The sequence below is a fragment of the Peromyscus maniculatus genome, chromosome 7 (assembly GCF_049852395.1).
Source record: "Peromyscus maniculatus bairdii isolate BWxNUB_F1_BW_parent chromosome 7, HU_Pman_BW_mat_3.1, whole genome shotgun sequence".
Classification (NCBI taxonomy): Eukaryota; Metazoa; Chordata; class Mammalia; order Rodentia; family Cricetidae; genus Peromyscus; species Peromyscus maniculatus.
The window spans coordinates 47,500,692-47,518,590 of NC_134858.1; positions in this window are offsets into that span (position 1 = coordinate 47,500,692).

Sequence of the window (17,899 nt, forward strand, 5' to 3'; positions counted from 1 at the left end):
AATGGTTTCTGGTTCATCCATTTTCCTGCAAATGTCATGACCTGTGCAGATTGATTTGATAAACAAACTAAACATTCCATCACAGTCATTTGCTGATAAGCCTCTTCTCTCCTACCATATTAGACACTTCTAGAAGGCAAAAACTGTAGCCTATCCATCACCGTGTTCCCTAGCAGTGCCCAACACATAAAACACTTATGATCAATACTCACTGAATAAATAAAAACAGCAATGATGAAGGAAAGAATGTGATAAAGGAGTCTCCTGAGAATCTTCTCATGAGGATTCCATGGTCTTTCCCTCAGTGCCCTTGAGCTGGGATGCCAAAGACTGCAGAGAACAGCCAAGCAAGAAGACAGCACTGTTGTTTTCCCCCAAATGCTCACCAGCCTCTGCTGAGAGTATCAAAGTCCTAAAAACCCAATGGCAGCTAACTCTAGTGTCCCTGCCTCTGACTTCTCATATCACTGTCAAATTTCCCGTGCATTGCAGATGTATTACAGGGTAGCCCAATGTTCGGGGTGGGGGGGGGAGGAGAAATGATGAGACCATTTGGTACCACCTCCTTGTTTTGAGGATGACTCAGAGAAATGATGTAACTTATGCCAGGGCCACAAGCATCTAAGGAGCAGATGCTGCAACCTAGTCACCTGCCAAATGGACCATTGGTCCATCTTCTGTATGAATGGTCTTTTGCGATGTTAGAGGTGACACCATTATCCTGGACTTCATTAAATCCACATACTTGTGCTATGCACAAATGTCACAGAAAGGAACTTTTTCTTTTTCCCAGCCACGGCTTTGGAGTCAGACAGGCCCAGGCTCACAGTCACTTAGTGCCATCTATGTGTCTAGTGACATGGTACTAGTGAGGTAAGCTCTCTGTGCCTCAAATGACTTACCTACATGTATCAGGGGGTTGATCTTAATTGAGTTATTAGTTACTTCCTCTTGCCATGATGAAATACTCTGACAAAAGCAACTTCAGGGAAGAAGGGTTTGTCTTTGCTCACACGTCAAGAGGACACAAGAGCAAGGAAGGCATGGCGGTAGGAACTTGAGGGGGCTGGTCACAATATGTCCACAGTCAGGGAGCAGAAAGCAATAGATGCTCATGATTAGTTTGCTTTATCCTTTTGATATAGTGCAGGACCAAGCCTGGGGCCCACTCTAAGAGTTCATCTTCTCCTCTCAATTGACCAAATCAAGTTAATCCCTCATGGGTATGCCTAGCAGCTCAGCTCTTCCATGATTCTAGACTCTGTCAAATTGAGAGTCAATATTAACCATCAATAGTTAATGTCAAAGCTTTTGGCAGCACTTGGCATGCATTAGGTGCTGAATAAATAAACGTCTTAAATTGGTTTTGAGACATGAGAGCAATCACTTTGAAGCATCCTTTCAAAGGAAGTTTAAAGTCTCCCTTGACAACATTCTGCCAAGAGAGAAATATTCCAGAACTTTCCACCTTTTGTTCTAGACTAGAAAGGTCTCCCATATTTTTCCCCCAAATCAAAGAGTTACTTCTTTTAACATAACAATACTGAACCTGTATGAGTTCCTTCATAAACTTTTGGTTATCCAATGTAATTTCCTCAATTCAAGCAGGAAAAAAAATCTGTTTCGTGAAGGATGGAAGAGAGGTTTGTCTCATAGCTTTAAAACCTCTTTTCATGCTAAATCAATGCCCCACTATTTATAAACTGGTCTTTTTTTTTTTTTTGCCACCACCTGGTTTATTTTCCTGCTTTTTTTTAAATTTAGTCTATTTTTTTAATCAAAGATGTAGACATGCATGGTGTAAGGAGGAAGTAGTTCTATAAAGCTGAATATGGAAATCGGCGTGGCCCCGCCTCCACTGTAGTCCCCACACCATCTCCCCCTCCCTGGAGGTAAGCACTTTCCAACCCCTGAGCTGATTTTCTCTTTCTATATCAGGAAATAACATGCTTGTGTTTCTACTTTTTTTTAAAAAAAAAAAAAATTATTTTCTTGGCATGCCTGGAAGGCAAAGAGTAACCCTCCCCTCCCTCCCCTCCCTCCCCTCCCTCCCCTCCCTCCCCTCCCTCCCCTCCCTCCCCTCCCTCCCCTTCCTCCCCTACCATATGCACACACACCACTTTCCCATCTCCCTGTCCCCATAATGCCAGAGAGCAAACCCGGTTAGCTCAGCACACAGTTTCTACAAGACTGTTATTATGTAAATGCCCATCACGGCAAACCACCGCTATGACTTATTGCTTTTCTATTCTTGTACATTTTGTTTCCCCTGTGTTTAATAATGGTCTTCTTGGCTTCTATATACTTATCACAAATACTTAGACTTTTTTAGCCCCAAACACACCTTGATTATATAAATCTCTTCTCCATACAGCCAAACACACTAGGTGTTCATTGATTTTGATTTGAGAAAGTCTCTCTGGAGTCTCCTGGCCTACTCTGGTTTAGACTAGATACTCTCAGAGCTGCTACACAATGGTCATTTGGGAGAACTTCTTCTCCTCAAAATCCTGCGTGTTTCCTCTGCCTCAGGCTTCTTCTGTTCGAGCTGATTCCTCAGACACCAAGTCTTTCCTTCCCTTGACGTATGTCCTCTCATGTTGGTACAACACATCAAGAAGGATATGCCTAGCAAACAAATCGCTTGAGATCTCGTCTTAAAATATCTCTCTTCTGCCTTCACGATTGGTTGTTTGGAGGCAGAATTCTTAGTTGAGAATCACTTTCCCCGGGGATTTTGAAAGCATTGCTCCATCACTATCTGGCTTCCAGCTTAGCTGTCTTTATGTTTGCAATCTTATCATTGATGTGCCTTGGGGTAGCTACATCTTTCCTCCAGTATGCTGGTCCTAGAAACTCAAGTCATTCATCCTGGGGAGGTTTTACAACATGGTTTTCATCATTATTTTTCCCACTTGATTCTCTATCCCTCTCTTCTGGAGTCCCCCGTTTTTGAATGTTAGATTACCCAGAGGCCTTTTGCTTAGCTCTGCTTTTTTCCCCCTTTTCTATTTTTTTTTTTTTTTGCTCTATTCCAGGAACATGAAAGAGAGTGACTCATTATAATACACTGGCTCATTTATTTAGTAAGCTTTTGAGCACCACTTATGTGCCAGACAATGTCCAAGGTCCCTAAAAATGCCACTTCAGAAGAAAAACAAAATCAAAACTACCATCACTGATCTTTCAGGCTTTGGATTCAGCTACTGAGAAACTAATTTCTGCTGCTAAATTTTGAATTTCCAGAAGTTATTTGGGGCCTCTATGTATCCTTCCTCCATAGCATCCTGTTCTTAGTTTCCCTGTCTTCTCATAGCTCTCTCTTCCGGGTGTTTGGATGGATTTCTTTGGAGTTTCCATCATCCTACACAAGTTCCAATTTCTGTAAGTTAACTTTGCTCATTTTGGTTCACATATTCATTTTACTTTTCTCAAATATATGGGTATCTGTTTGGACTTGACTTGAATGCATCACACCAAAAGGTCTTGTGCTAGATAGAAACTTGGTCCCAAGTGTAGTGACATGAAGAGGTGATGGAACCTTTAAGGGGTGGAGCCTCATCGTAAGTAATTATGTCATCAGTCTCAGGAGGGAGTAATGCAGGGGAAGTTAGTTCCTGCAAGCATAAGCTGTTAAATGAAAGAAAGGAAGGAGGGGAGAGGAAGGAGGGAGGGAGGGAGGGAGGGAGGGAGGGAGGGAGGGAGGGAGGGAGGGAGGGAGGGAGGGGGGGGGAAGGAGGGAGGGAGAGCTAGCCTGCTCCCTAGATCCTCTTGGCTTCCAGCTTCACCACATATTCTCCTCCCACTGGGATGTAGTCTGCCATGAGATCCCCATCTGAAGCCAAGGAGGTGGAGTACCTTACCTTGGCCTTTATTTGGCTCACTACTGGGGGCTAAATAAACCTCTTTACCTCTTTTCCTTATGAAGTATCCAGCCTCAGTATTTTATTATAGCGATAGAAAATGGACTAATACACTGCTCATATTCTAAAGTGGAATGCTACATCATTAGTTCAAGGATCTGGGTTTATGGCTGGGACCCAATGGCCCTGGTTTGTGCAGTAAGTGTATAATCAATACTGCCCCGTATTGTCCTTGCAGAGCGGCTGAGACTGGTCTTGTTAGGTCTTTCCCCTTGGACTGGCCAGGTTTCTCAGGGCTACCACACTCAGCCTATTAACTTTTATTTGGTCCTGGAATTCAAGTCCATGGTGCTACCTTCAACTCCTCGGGTCCTTGAGTTAGCAATTGTGTCATCTTACTGTGGTGGGCACTGTTCTGTCTGCAGAGATGATGTAATAACAATGACAACTTAAAAAATAGTGCTAATGCCGATGCCTATAACAATTACATTAGTTATCTACTGCCAAATAATAAATTACCCCAAAATTTTACAACTTAAAACAATGAACATCATCTCAGAGCAGGATGGGCTATCTAGACACAGCTTAGCTGCCTGCCTCTGCCTCAAGGTTCTCACAAACACGACAGGTTGTCCCTGTGGATGTAGTCTTACCTGAAGGCTCAGATGGGAGAAGACCCAGCAATGCCCCGGGTTTGATTTCGTTCAGAAGTTATTTCTGAAATGATAGAATCGTTTGCCATCTGGAGATAGAGCCAGTTTCCAAGTTCACGAAGTTCTGGCTCCTCTCTGTTCATCAGTACTTCTATGTCTCTCCCTCTTCTTTCTAATTTGGCTATAAGCAAGATAAACCCGGGCAGCACCTCCAGCTGCCTGGGAATCGCCTTATCCTGATTACCCAGTTCATTAGGCACATCTTCTACTTTCCACTTTACTTTGGGCAAAATGCAAAGCTTCTGCCATGACATAACCAATATTGCCCTTCCTGCAGCCTCCATAGCGTATTTCTCACTCCCTATCAGAGGCCCCGGTCAGCAGAGCCTTTTATTTCTACTGGCCGTCTGTTCAACTTCAGTTTTCTCTAACTCTTCTCTGTCTTCATCTCCTAACCATGGAAAGTGCTCCATCTTTAGATATTTTTACAGTATCACCAACTGGTGGAAACAAAACTTGTATTTGATATTTATTGCTATATAAAACACTCCTAAATTTAGCTTCTTAAGACATCAAACACTTACTATGAAGCCATGCCTTTGAGTCCAGAATCTAGATTCTAATTTTCTGGCTCTCTCGGCCTCAGGTCTCTCACAAGGCTAAAATCAGCTAAAGCAATGTTCCCATTGTGAAGCTAGATTGGGGAGATCCCATTCAAGCTTTCTCATACGGTTGTTGGTAGAATTGACATTTCATGAACTATCGAAGCAAGAAAGTTCTCCATTATTTGCCTGCGGCTGGTGGGGTGGGTCTCTGGCTCCCTGCAAATTGAGTTTCTCCAGTGGGTAGCTCAAAGCATGGTAGTGAATTAGAGAATAAAAAGGGGGGGGGGCTTCAGACAGAGCCATCATCTTGTTTATATGACCTAAGCTGGTGTTATCATTTTGCCATATCCTATTAGTTAACAGTGAGACACAAAGTCCAGTCCCTTCTCAAAATGGTTATTAGAAAATAGCATGATATCAAGATGCAGTGATCACTGGAGATTGCCTGGAGGCTGTCTACCAATATATAATATAATTACTATAATAGAATAGTGAGACAACATGACCCAAAACATTGGCAAGTCAAAAGAACAGAAGCACAGAACACAGGACAAAAGCCTTCTCTGAGGATGTTATTTCCAGTCTTTCATTCTTCTGTTGAGGTATTCATCACAATGGACTGCTTTGTAGGCTGATAATGCAAACTTTCCTAGAACTTTAAAGATCTAATTATAATACTTATACAACCATTTTTTCTGATAGCAAATTTGTGTAAGTCAAGTATTATGCAACCAGGGGAATTACTATAATTTGGAGGAGAGAAATATATACTAGGAAATGTAGCCACAGCATCCATGAAATAGGCAGCATTCAAAGAACCTCAATTTCCTGCAACAACCATGACAGGTCCTGCTGTGGCTCCTCTGGCTTCCCTGCTTGTTTCTCTGCCTCACAGTGATGTTGGATTCATCACTGATTAGCATGTAAGTCATTCATCCATTCACTCCTGAACCACAAAGTACCAGCTGAGTACCTGCTGTGTGCTAGGTTCTGCACATAGCCACCAAGGGAATCAGTTCTGGTCCCTCACCCTTCTGGAGCACATAGTCTGTTAGGGGGAGGTAATCAAGTAAAATCCAACTTACAAAAAAACCCTGAGCTGGGTCTCAAAAGATAACTACTGAGTCAACAGGGCCGTGTGTGTGTGTGTGTGTGTGTGTGTGTGTGTGTGTGTGTGTGTGTGTGTGACAAACAGATGCAGTTCAAATATATTTTGTTTCTTTTTTGTTTTAAGTCTTCTTAAGACATGGAAATGAAGAGGACACTCATGGATGGTGTGTGTGTGTGTGTGAGAGAGAGAGAGAGAGAGAGAGAGAGAGAGAGAGAGAGAGAGAACACGCGTGCGCACGCGCCCTTCACATGCACAAATCTCATAAGACTTTTGATTGTATGAGAATAGAGGCCATAGTTGAATAGGTTAAAAGTCATCTATATAATGTTAAAAGAAGAGTTGTCAGGGACAAATTTCTGATTTGAAGCTATCAAAAATCAAACTGGGCAACCTGAAACCACCATTTTTTTTCACTCTGTTGTTTAGCTGTTTGTTTGAAACACATTAGTCTGCTCTCATTTCCTGTAGTACATCCTTGTCCTCCTCTTCCATACTTACTTAGATCTTCTACCTGCCCCACCCTCCCCATTCAATCTCCCTTCATCTCACTAGTTCACACACATCCTCTAGCTCAGCGTGGATGTCCCTGCTTTTGGAACACGTCCCATGAGCACTGACACCCATAAACAGGAGAACCTCCATTAGCCCCAGGGCTCTTCCTGATTTAACACTGCATGGGCATGTGTGACATTTGCCCTTCTGGGTTTCTGTTTTACAGGCTCCCTAAAGGCAGACACCTTGTTTATCTATTCACCACCAAGACTCTAGAATGGAGTTTCTAGCGTAGACATTTGAGGGGTATAAGTGAATGGCTGTATGAATGAACAAAACATCCTATGCCCAGGAAACAGGCTACATGGTCTTGGGATAGATAGGAGTGTCATACAGAAGATTCTGGATAAGGCAACAAGGGTAGCAGCTATAAATGGAACCCAAGAATTAGTAAAAGCATTCCAACTTGGCAGTGCTGGATACAGCAAGGAATAGTATTGGGGAAAATTATAAAGGCCACTCCACGTAGTTAAAAGGAAGATTTATTTAGTGGATGACTTACAAATGAAAGAATGGATAGGTCGCGGGGGTCTGGGGAAGGCGTCTAGCAATCCAGCGGTGTTCTCTGGAGCTCTGCACAATCAATCTCCACCATCCAGGGTCCAGGCGCAGAGAGCGCGCCCCGAGCGAGCGCTTGCCCATCCAGCTCTCAGGTTTCCAGCACCTCCCCTCGCCCCGCCTCGTAGGCGTGACAGTTGCCAGAGTCTCAATGGGGGTTGGAGCTTCCAGATCCAAGCTGGAATGGCTACCCACTACATCTCCCCCTTTTTGTCTAAATAAGAAGGTTCTAAACTAATACAAGACTATATACAAAGGAATGGTTATCAAATATTGTCCAGAAATAATGAGGGATAATGACCTAGATAAGATGTAACTACAACCAATGACAGCAACATCTATCTAGTAGAAGCCAAACATTCTGCAATGTCAGGTATATGGTAACGTCTGACAATGTAACACAGTATGTGCAAAGCAACTCCCTGAACACCACCAAGTATTCCTGAGAGTATGGACCATAAAAGGCATTGTCTCCCTTTTTTCCTAGACCTTTGGAGTTGCCAGCCACGAGCATAAATTGAACAACACGGTAAGACCCAATTGTAAACTCCTGGAGCCTGAGGTGTGTGTTGGCTCTGTTTGCTGTAGGGACCCAAATGAAAATCAGAATGAAGGACCAGTACTTGAGGAAATTTTGATTTTTAAGAGGGGGAGGGATAGATGAAGACAAAGACATTGTCTTACAAAGAAAGCCAGAGTTGGGGGAGGAGGAGGAGATGACTATCCATGGGGAGCTAGGACCAAGATCAGTTTAGTTCACTTCAGGCATGGCCTCCCCGTGATTAGCTGCATGGCAGCCGTGAGAGACTAAGCTGGCTCACTGTGAAGCTGTTTAACTTGTTAGTACTTTAATCAATAAGAACCAGTGTAACATTTGTGCTCCGTGTTCCTCTTATTTACACAGAAGACAAACTGCAGAGAAACCCTATTTCTCCAGCCAAAAAACGTGTCCTCCAGAGAGTGTCGCTCCTTCAAAGTCAACAACAAAATGGTGAGGGAGGCGGGGAATTGAGCACTTGAGCAAGCCTTGTCCTCAGCTCCAAGATGGTCTCTTAGCTCGCTCCTTTCCAGCTGGTTCCAATCTCAGCATACTCCTCAATTAAATTCCCACCAATTTGCACTCTCCTGATGAGGCATCTGGCTGCTGAGAGGAGGCCAGGAGCTCTGGGAACTAAGGTCAAATCCAATTCCACACAGCCTGGGCAGACAGCCCTCAGGTATTGCCACCTGCTGACAAAGTATTCTTCAGGACCGGGGGCCTCTTTCTAGACCTTGCTGGCCAGGCAGAAGAAAAGGGCAGCATTCTCAAATGCTGAGAGGCCCTGCTGGTTGGAGGTTGCAGTCTACCACAGCCTCTGAGCTCCGCTCCGTGGATGACTGCCCCCCCAACACACACACACACACACACACACACACACACACACACACACACACACACACACACCAACCCTCTGGAAGGCACCCTGTTCTCTACCTGACCTTATTTGGAGACTGTCTCTGGGCCCGGATGCCTGACATATCTCTAGTGTGACCCTGGACACAGTTTCCTACAGAACCTTTTCCTCCTGCTGCCCATGTGGTAATCAGACATTGTGCTAGGACCATGCTTCCACAGATGATAGCTAAGACTTGTACTAGGAGCTTTATAATAGGAGCATGATGTTTAATGCAGATTTGGTCATTTCCCAGCTACTGACCTCCCCACACCCCACCCCACCCCCGCCCATCCTGTATATCCCCTGTTCTCTGGAATATATAGTTGAGCAGATTCACCAAAGCTGTCTCCCAAAGAGCTATCTCCATCATGCTCACAGGCCATACAAAACTCTCTGTCGTTGCTTCTGTCCCTTGTCCTTGTGGACTGGTGGCCAACAGGCCAAGAGGATAAAGGAGACCCCCACACTCATCCCCGCTCTGCTTCTTACTTCCTGTGGTAGTTACTGTCCCCATTACTGTGACAGCCTACCCTGATAAGAAGCGACTTAAGAGAGGAATGGTTTCTTTCTGCTCATAATCTAAGGGGATATACTTCATCACAGAGAGAAAGTCAAGGCAGTAGGAGCCTGAGGAGGCTGCACATTTCGACACAGTCAGGGAGCAGAGAGCAACAGATGTTAGTCCTCTTCTTCACTCAGTCCAAGACCCCAGCCCATGGAAAATACAGATCTTCTCACCCCAATGAACCTATCTAGACAATCCCTCACTGGTGTTTTTCGAGAGTGACTGTACCATTGTGTGAATGAGCATCTATGACATGAACACAGCCATGTCAAGGACATCAGGGCCTCAGACTCATGGGAATGGCAAGACCTTCCCCTGGTCCTAACTCAGGTGTTGATAGTGTATGCAGAAAATACCCACCACAGCTTCCTCTGCCCAGATAACTGCAGTCTGAGATGCTCCCCTGCAGAGACCCCCTACCCCTACCAAGATTAGCCAAGTGGCCTCCTCATTCAATTGTCTGTAGTAAAGTGCTGAGTTTCTCGGCTGCCTGTGTACTTCCATGAGAACACATAGACCACCCAACCCAACTTTTCTTTAGTGCGTTTCTCCTTTCTTCATTCCCGGTCACACACACACACACACCACCACCACCACCACCACCCCCCATCAGGTCAATCCTAAAGGGGAGCAGGTTGCAGCAGACATGCCTATGGTCTGTCTCCTGGGTGATTCTAGACTGTGTCAAGTTGACAATCAAATTAACCGTCACACTGCCCCTGCCCCCCTCACCCATTAGTTAGCCTCTCTGAACCCCAGCTTTGTTGTTCGTAAATGGGAGCATCCAATGTGACAGGCTAGAATTCGGTGACTATCAGCAATCACATTTGAACTGCCTCCCCCGCCCCACCCCAGCTCCCACAAAACACTGAGCTATGCACATGGCTCAAGCACTTAGCACACTCTTCAGATAATCTGACAGATGTCCCTTTTGGCTCTGCACGGAAAAGCCTTGCCTCCAACTCTGAACTCATTACACTGGGTCCTCAATAAGTGTTTGGCAAATAATCGCAGTGGAGAGCGTGCTAAAGGGTCAGATCATGCCATCAGTATGGGCTCAGAAGAGGTCCGTGGAACCCACCCAGACTTTGGAAATTTCTCTGTGCATGGTGTTCTTGGTGCTCTGTTCTCTCCTTGATTTGTCTGTTAGCCCCTTGGCTCTGTAAAATCAAATCAATCACTTAGGGGGAGGAGCCCGGAGCCCACTTAGGACTTGTGGACCAGGCAAAAGCTTCAGCAGTCCAGTGGATGAGAAATTAACATTCACAAGGATAACGACTCTCAAGCCAGTGGTCCCCATGCCATCCTCATCTGCATGGGCGATAACACACCTCGTGTTGTCTTCCAGGCAGGAGCAGCCCAAAGAACCACTCAACCGGCCCCAGGAAGCTGCTAAATGGCAGGTCAAATTACCCATAACTTTGACGAGGAGGATGGCTGGATGATTCCAGCACCTCTTTAGGGAGGAATGAAATTCAGAATTCAAGCATCAAGAAAAGGAATCATAAAAGAAAATAATAACAACCCACCCCCATGAGGAATTTATATCCTGCCATAAAATGGGAAGGACTTGGGATTCAAAGGCATCTTGTATTAGCAGAGGACATTTGTCAGGGAACAAAACTCCCCCAAGCTGGACCAGACTACTTGCCTTCAGATAGTTCCTGTCCAGGCCAAACAGTCCAGACTTTTACAATTATAGCTTATCGGTTTGTTTTTAAATTATTAGGCTGTCAGAAAGCATTGCCTTCTTGCCAGAACTATGCTGCATGGTACTCTGGGGTGGCCACTAGGAGATGTGGTAAGATCCCCATGTTGGCCAGGCTCAGGACGAAGCACAAAGGAGGCGTAGGCCTGCATGCACAGCCCAAGCTAAGCAGAGCAGGAGAACTGGCCCCTCACCCATCCCAAAAAGACCCTGAATCTCCTAGTGCCCGGCAACGCCTCTTCCTGGCGTGTGTGCAAGTTGCTAGTGTTTTCTTAAACACTTAGCTAAGTGTTCCTGCTAGGCTGTTGGGGAGGGCTTCATGGTTGCTGGGGCCACAGGAGAAGATTTGTGTTTAGATTTGAGCACATTGTGTTAGTTACTCGCCTGTGACTGTGATAAAATATCACAACCAAAGCAACTCAGAAAACAAAGGGGTTTACTTTGGCATATGGTTACAAAGGGCTATCCCCTTCAGGGCAGGGAAGCATGTCAAGGAGGAGTGTCAGGCCAGCCCGGCAGGACGCAGAGGAACCACATTTCATTCATACCCAGGAAGCAGAAAGAGAAATCAGAAAATAAGGCCAAGACATGAAACCTCAAAGCTCACCCAAATAACACACTTCCTCCAGCCAGGCTCTACCTTCTAAAGGTTCCATAGCCTCCCCCAAACAGCACCACCAATTGGGGACCAAGTGTCAAATACATTAACCTAAAGGAGACATACCTCATGCGATCCACCACACACATGAAGGGCTGTGTGAAGAAAGGAATCCAGAAATCTGGCTTCCCGGTCTCTCAGATTAGGAGCATTTCATCTCATAGGGAATCTACCTTCTCATCTGCCTTGCCTCCTCATCCATGCTTCAAGGGCACTGATTTGTCAGATGGAAGACATGGGCATCACAAAGGAATGTTAATATTCTGATCCTTTTCTCAGAGCTGGGCTGCCCCTTTTCTCCTGTTCTCATTCGGCCTTGGGGTCTTTCCCCTGTCACACTCTTCTTTGCCTTCTCAGGAGACAGCTTAAGAAATAATTATTTCTATATAAGTCATTCAGGATTATAATCTGATGGTATTCAAAGATCAGTCCCCCTGTCCTTGCTGACTTCATTAAGCTGTAACTAACTGGAAAGCCCATATATTCAGATTTAAGTCATATATATGCTATCAAAGTTATAAATACATCTAGCAGATTTTGTTCCCTCAGTCCTTAAACACCTGTAGAGATATGAGAATATGGCATTTAATATAAAAGCTTTTTTTATGATAAAGAGACATGTCAGCTCCTGGCAGCATCCTGTGTCTCCTCCAAGAAGACGGATGGCCGCAGAAGAACTTCCACCCGGAAGCTCATGTCAAGGCTGGTGAAGGGTTTACAACACGGTGGCATTTACCAGGTGGACACTTCCGCCTAGCCATTTCCAGATCAAGGCGTCTCTCGTAGCTAGGATACCCGGTGGGCCCGGATATCTCCGCCTAGCAAGTTCCGGGCCAAGGGGTCTCCGGTGATCAGGGTCCGTGACGTTACATAGTCACGTAAGGGCGCAACGTGACCATGTGATCTACGCACACACGTGGAGTAGTGACGTGACCTGGCCACGCCCCCAGCCGGTTTTAAAAGTGGAATGCCATGTTTCCCAGTCTCTCTTCACGCACCTGTCTCTCCCACAGGCCTGCACACTCTCTATCCCTGTATTTCTAATAAACTCTTATAAGCGGATTCTGTCGCGTTTCGTGACGTTTCCTTGCAGGGTAAGAACACAACGCAGCTAAATAACTAACAGCTGGCCACACAGCAAAAAGCTGAGATCCTGTCCAGACTGTGAATAAGTGGAACAATGGAGGATCGATTGCCCCACACTGCAAAATCAGGGTGGGTCAGTCTCCCCAAATTTCTACTCCACAGAAAAAGATCTGTCAGATCTTCTGGGCCTATCGCTGAACAAATGCTGCCTTTGGAACTTCTGACCCCCTCAACAACCACAGAGTGACTTGGGATTGCTGCCTAGGTAGCTGGAAAGCTGTACTACTTCTTCTTCTTAAATTTCTTAGATTTGATGATGTTTGATAACTAGGATATCAGTTCAACAGCATATATATATGCTCCCATAACCTCTTTTTATAATAATCAAAACAGAGGAATGTTAATATTCTGATCTGTCCCTTGAAATCCCACCCCTTGGCTCCACCCTGCCTCCTGATGTAAAAACCTCATTCTAAGGAAAAAGTCCTCCCCTTTCTTTCTCTCCTTTTCCTCCCACAAGGTATTCTCTCTCTCTCTCTCTCTCTCTCTCTCTCTCTCTCTCTCTCTCTCTCTCTCTCTCCTATCTTTCTCATCATCTCTCTCTATTATAATAAGCTCTCCACGTGCACCTGGGTTGTGAATTACTGGCTGCCACTGCTGCCGCCATGCCCATATGGCATGCATCCACTGCTGCATCTGCCCAGCATGTTTCCCTGAATGTGTGGGATATCCTCGGGCACCCCCCACCCCACACAGTAATTCATAACAACTCCATCATGCCATGTCATCTCACTGGGGTGTGCATAGACTGACCGGCATTTTGACTGGAATCTCATGAGAGTCCTGAGCCTAAAGCATCCCTCAATTCCTCATTCCTAGGCACTGTGAAATGAAAGTATTTATTGTTGTTCTAAGTCACCAGTTTTAAGAGAAATGCACTATAACTAATATATAACAAAATCAATACCCATTTTCATGAGCTTTATATCCAGCTCTCTATCTGAATGTCTCACTTCTGCACTTGAACATCTCAAAGACTGATCAAATCCAGCACTTCTGAACTAAATGCACTCTGCCCTCCATGGCCTCTTCCCACACGTGTTCTTGCACTTGCTCCCTATCTCACTGAATAGCAGCAGCTTCCCTTTTCCCAAAGCCAGAAACTCAAACCCCACCCTTGCCTCCTTCCTTCACCCCCAAATCCTAACCACCAACTGAGTCTCCCTGCTAAGCCCATGTCTCAGATCCACCCACCCACATTTCTCCTGAGTCAGGCCATTGACATCTCTCACATTACTACAAAGCCTCTGCTTTTACCTCCCTCTTATCAGGATGGTTTGAATAAGAAAATAAATCAAGCGTGTCACCTCCTTCCCGGTGTGAAGCCCTTCCACGATATCGCAATGTCTTTAAAGTAAAGCTCAAGCCCACAGTAGTAGATTACAAAAAAAAAAAAAAAAAAAAAAAAAAACACCAGCCTCTCTTGGTCTGTTTCCTCATGCTCTGCCTGTACATGCTGGCTCACTTCTCTACCTGCTGAACTATATGAGTTTTCTTTCTTTCCCTTGGAACAAACACCCTCCCCTCCCCCGCCCCCAGACACCTAGCTGTCACCAGACTGGCTCTCTCAGGATTTCAGCCTGAAGGGCACTTCCTCAAGCAAGTCATCCCTGAACTACATCAAGCCCTGCTGCAAGTTGGGTTCCTCAGGAAGCAGAGGCTGATGTGGGCGGTCAAGAATCAGCAGGGAGCGCTCTTGCAATCAACACCGGTGGGAGGAAGGAAGCAGGATTAACTTAAAAAGGGGGGGGGGGGTAAGCTGTGGTGTAGCCTACCCCCTCGTGAGGGGTCTGAGTCTTCAGTTAACTCTCAGACCCCAAATGGAAAAAGGAAGGGTGGCCTTCTACACTGTGTCCCCAGTCACAGGCAGCCCAGGAAGAAGGAAGAAGTCTTCACCGGATCCTGGGGGGCTGAAGAGCCGCCATCTGTCTCTGCCAAAAGCACTCCCAGCAGCTGCGCACTCAATTCTTCTTCCTAAGGAGGGCTCTGTGGTGTAGACGCTCCTGGAAATGCTGTTGTTTGGTCCTGCCTACCTGGCACGCACACCTCTAATGGCAGAAGTCTAAGCTTCGAGTTCTCCGAGTTCAGTTTGCATTTTTTTTCTCTCTAGCCTCAGCACCTAACACTGCCTGGCATACAGTAAGTGTTCAGTAAGTCGGTTGCTTGAATTTGAGGGACCACAAGTGACCATCAGAGGCGTTGGCTCCCACCTGAAGCATGACTGTGTGGCCCTCTGGAGGAGGAGGTGTTGCAGGAGTGAAGAATAGAGGGTGGGCACAAGCCACACCCACTAGGTAAGGGCTCTGCTGCCAGAAATACAGAGCTGGAGCAACCAGATGCCCCAAAGGGATATTTTTTTCTTCTTTATTTTATTCACACTTATTAATCTTTAAACAGGCCTCAAAGATTCCAGCCTAACGCGGAAATCAAACACAAGCAAACAAAGAGCTTGTTTTCTATTAATATGGTAGAGCAGACGGCCCTGCTGCTGCAAAACTGTGAATGATGGCGGAAATTAACTGTCTGGCTGCTCTGTAGAGATCCTGAACTCCACCGGCAGCAGCCCCAGCTGGGCCCAGCACTCCTCACAGAGGTCAGGACTCCAAACCCCAGGAGTCTGAGTCACCTGCAAATGTACTCCCATACAGGCGGCCCTCAGACAGATGCTGGCTGCCCAGAGAAGCCAACTGGGTCAAGAGACTGGGCCCAGAACAGCTCATTGCCAGTATAAGTTTCCTGATGCCAGCTACATGCCCTGGGACTTGAGAACCAGATAGAGTCCTTAAAGATTTTTCTATGAGAGGCCGAAGAGGAGACTCAGGAGGTAAAGAGCTTGCTACACAGACATGATTACCTGAGTTCAGATCCCTCACTGGGTGTGGCAGCATGCTCCTGTAACCACAGCACTGGGTGGGCATAGGGTAGTAGAGACAGACAGATCCCTGAGGCTCTCTGGCCAGGCAGTCTAGCTGGAGCAGTGAGCTCCAGGTTCAGCAAAAAATAATGTGGAGAGTGGTAGGAGAAGATATCCAACTTCGGCCTCTGACCTCCATATGTGCATGCATGGACACACACACCCTCACTCATATATACATGTGCATACACCACACACACAAACTACCAACACCACTAACAACACCAAAGAATACTAATGAAAACATAAATACCCTCCATACAGAGAGCCCCTAAAAGAGAGCCAGGGATGGTCTACCAGGATGCCCCAGGTTCACTAGCGCCCACTCTCTACCTTCCCTACCTCAGCTGCACCCCAGCCCTAGATAGGAGGTTTTTCAAAGCAGCCTTTTAGACAGGCTTTCCTGAGGAAGTATAAAAGCAAGTTGGGCAGACAGACCATGCTTTTTGTATTTTTTTTGTGTTTGATATTTTTAGACAGGGTTTCATAGAGCTCAGGCTAGCCTCCAACTCACTATGTAGCCGTGGCTAACCTTGTGTTCAGTTACGGGTCTAATAGTGTGCATGCTTGTATGTTTGTATGTGTGCTTGTGTGTGTGTTCACTTGTGTGTATAATAGTATGCCAGTGTGTTTACATGTGTGCCTATGTGTGTACTTATTTGCTGTTGTAAGTGTGCTTGTGTTTAATGCTTACGTATGGGATATTGTGTGTCTATACATGTCAGTGTGGCATTATGCTTGTGATTGAGGATCGATGTGTGAATGGTTTTTATCCTTGCTACAAATGCCTGAGGAAAACAGCTCTAAAGGGCAAAGGGGTGATTTTAGATCATGATCTCAGAGGTTTGGGTCCATAGTTATCTGGTGCCATTGCTGTGGGCCTGAGGTAAGTCTGAACATCAAGGAAGGGTGGATCTAGCAGAGGACAACTGAAGAAACACAGACAGGAAGTGGTCAGGGACAAAATAATATTTCCAGGCAACAGCCCAGGGACCTACTTCCTCCAACTGGTCCCACTTCTGATTTTTCCACCATTTTTTAAAGGAGTGCCACCAGTTGGGGACCAGACTCTCTATATGTAAGCCTGTAGGGAACACTTCAAATAAAAAATGTAACAGTGGTTGTTCATGTTTGCTTTCGTGTGTGTGCTAGTTTGTAAGCTACATTTATGCACTAGTGTGTACTCGTGTGTATGCTCCATGTATGTGTTTGTGTGTATGGACTTGTTCATGCTTCTGCAGAAAAGGTAGTGTGTTTTCATACAGACTTCCTTCCCCCATCTCAGCCCAAGGTGAAAAACTTGGCCTCCTGTTATTTCTGGCTACCAAGTTTTGCCATCCCCAAGAGGTGGCATGTGACAGTCTTCATACTTCAAATGCAGGCGCCTCAGAGTCCCCATACGCAGGAAATTAGCTAGTTCTACAACTGCACAAATTGAATTTTACCCTACTTTCTGATGCATTTCCAAACATAAAATGTGGCTTCTACTCACCTTAGTAAACAAAATAGTTCTTCACTGCCATGTACACATGACGTCACAGCCACCCGAAGCTCCTTGCTTTTTCTTCTGCGGTCTTCTCCAAGTCGGCTCAATATTTACTAAACATCAGTGTGAGAAGCGCGTTGTGCTGGGTCCAAAGAGCATGCAAAGATGGGAACCCACCCGCCTGCTCTTGAGGTGCTTCTAGGGAAAGAATGGGGGAATGTGGATGACAAGGAAGCAAGACAGACAAAATTAGTAATAAAAATAAAAGGCGGTAAGGGATAAGGAGGAGACAGATGGGACATGCTGGCATATCTGGACTTCCTCATGAGGGTGGGAACATTTGGGGGTCAGCTCAAAAAGACAGACCAAAGTTAAGGGCTCCTATTAGTAGAAGCAGTGACTTGTAATAGACTTGAAAGAACTGGTTATCTTGCACTTCCTTTTTTTATCGTTTAGGTTAGCGTATGAAGGAATGGCTTCACGAGGGCATTTTCATACATGCATGTCTTTGTTCTTTGTTCTCCCTCCCAGAACCTGCTCTTTCAAATCAGAAACACCTGAGGTCAAAGCCTGGCCATCCCGCTCACCAGTTGAGTAATTATAGCCAAGTCCTTTAACCTGTGTGCCTTTAATTCCGCACTAAA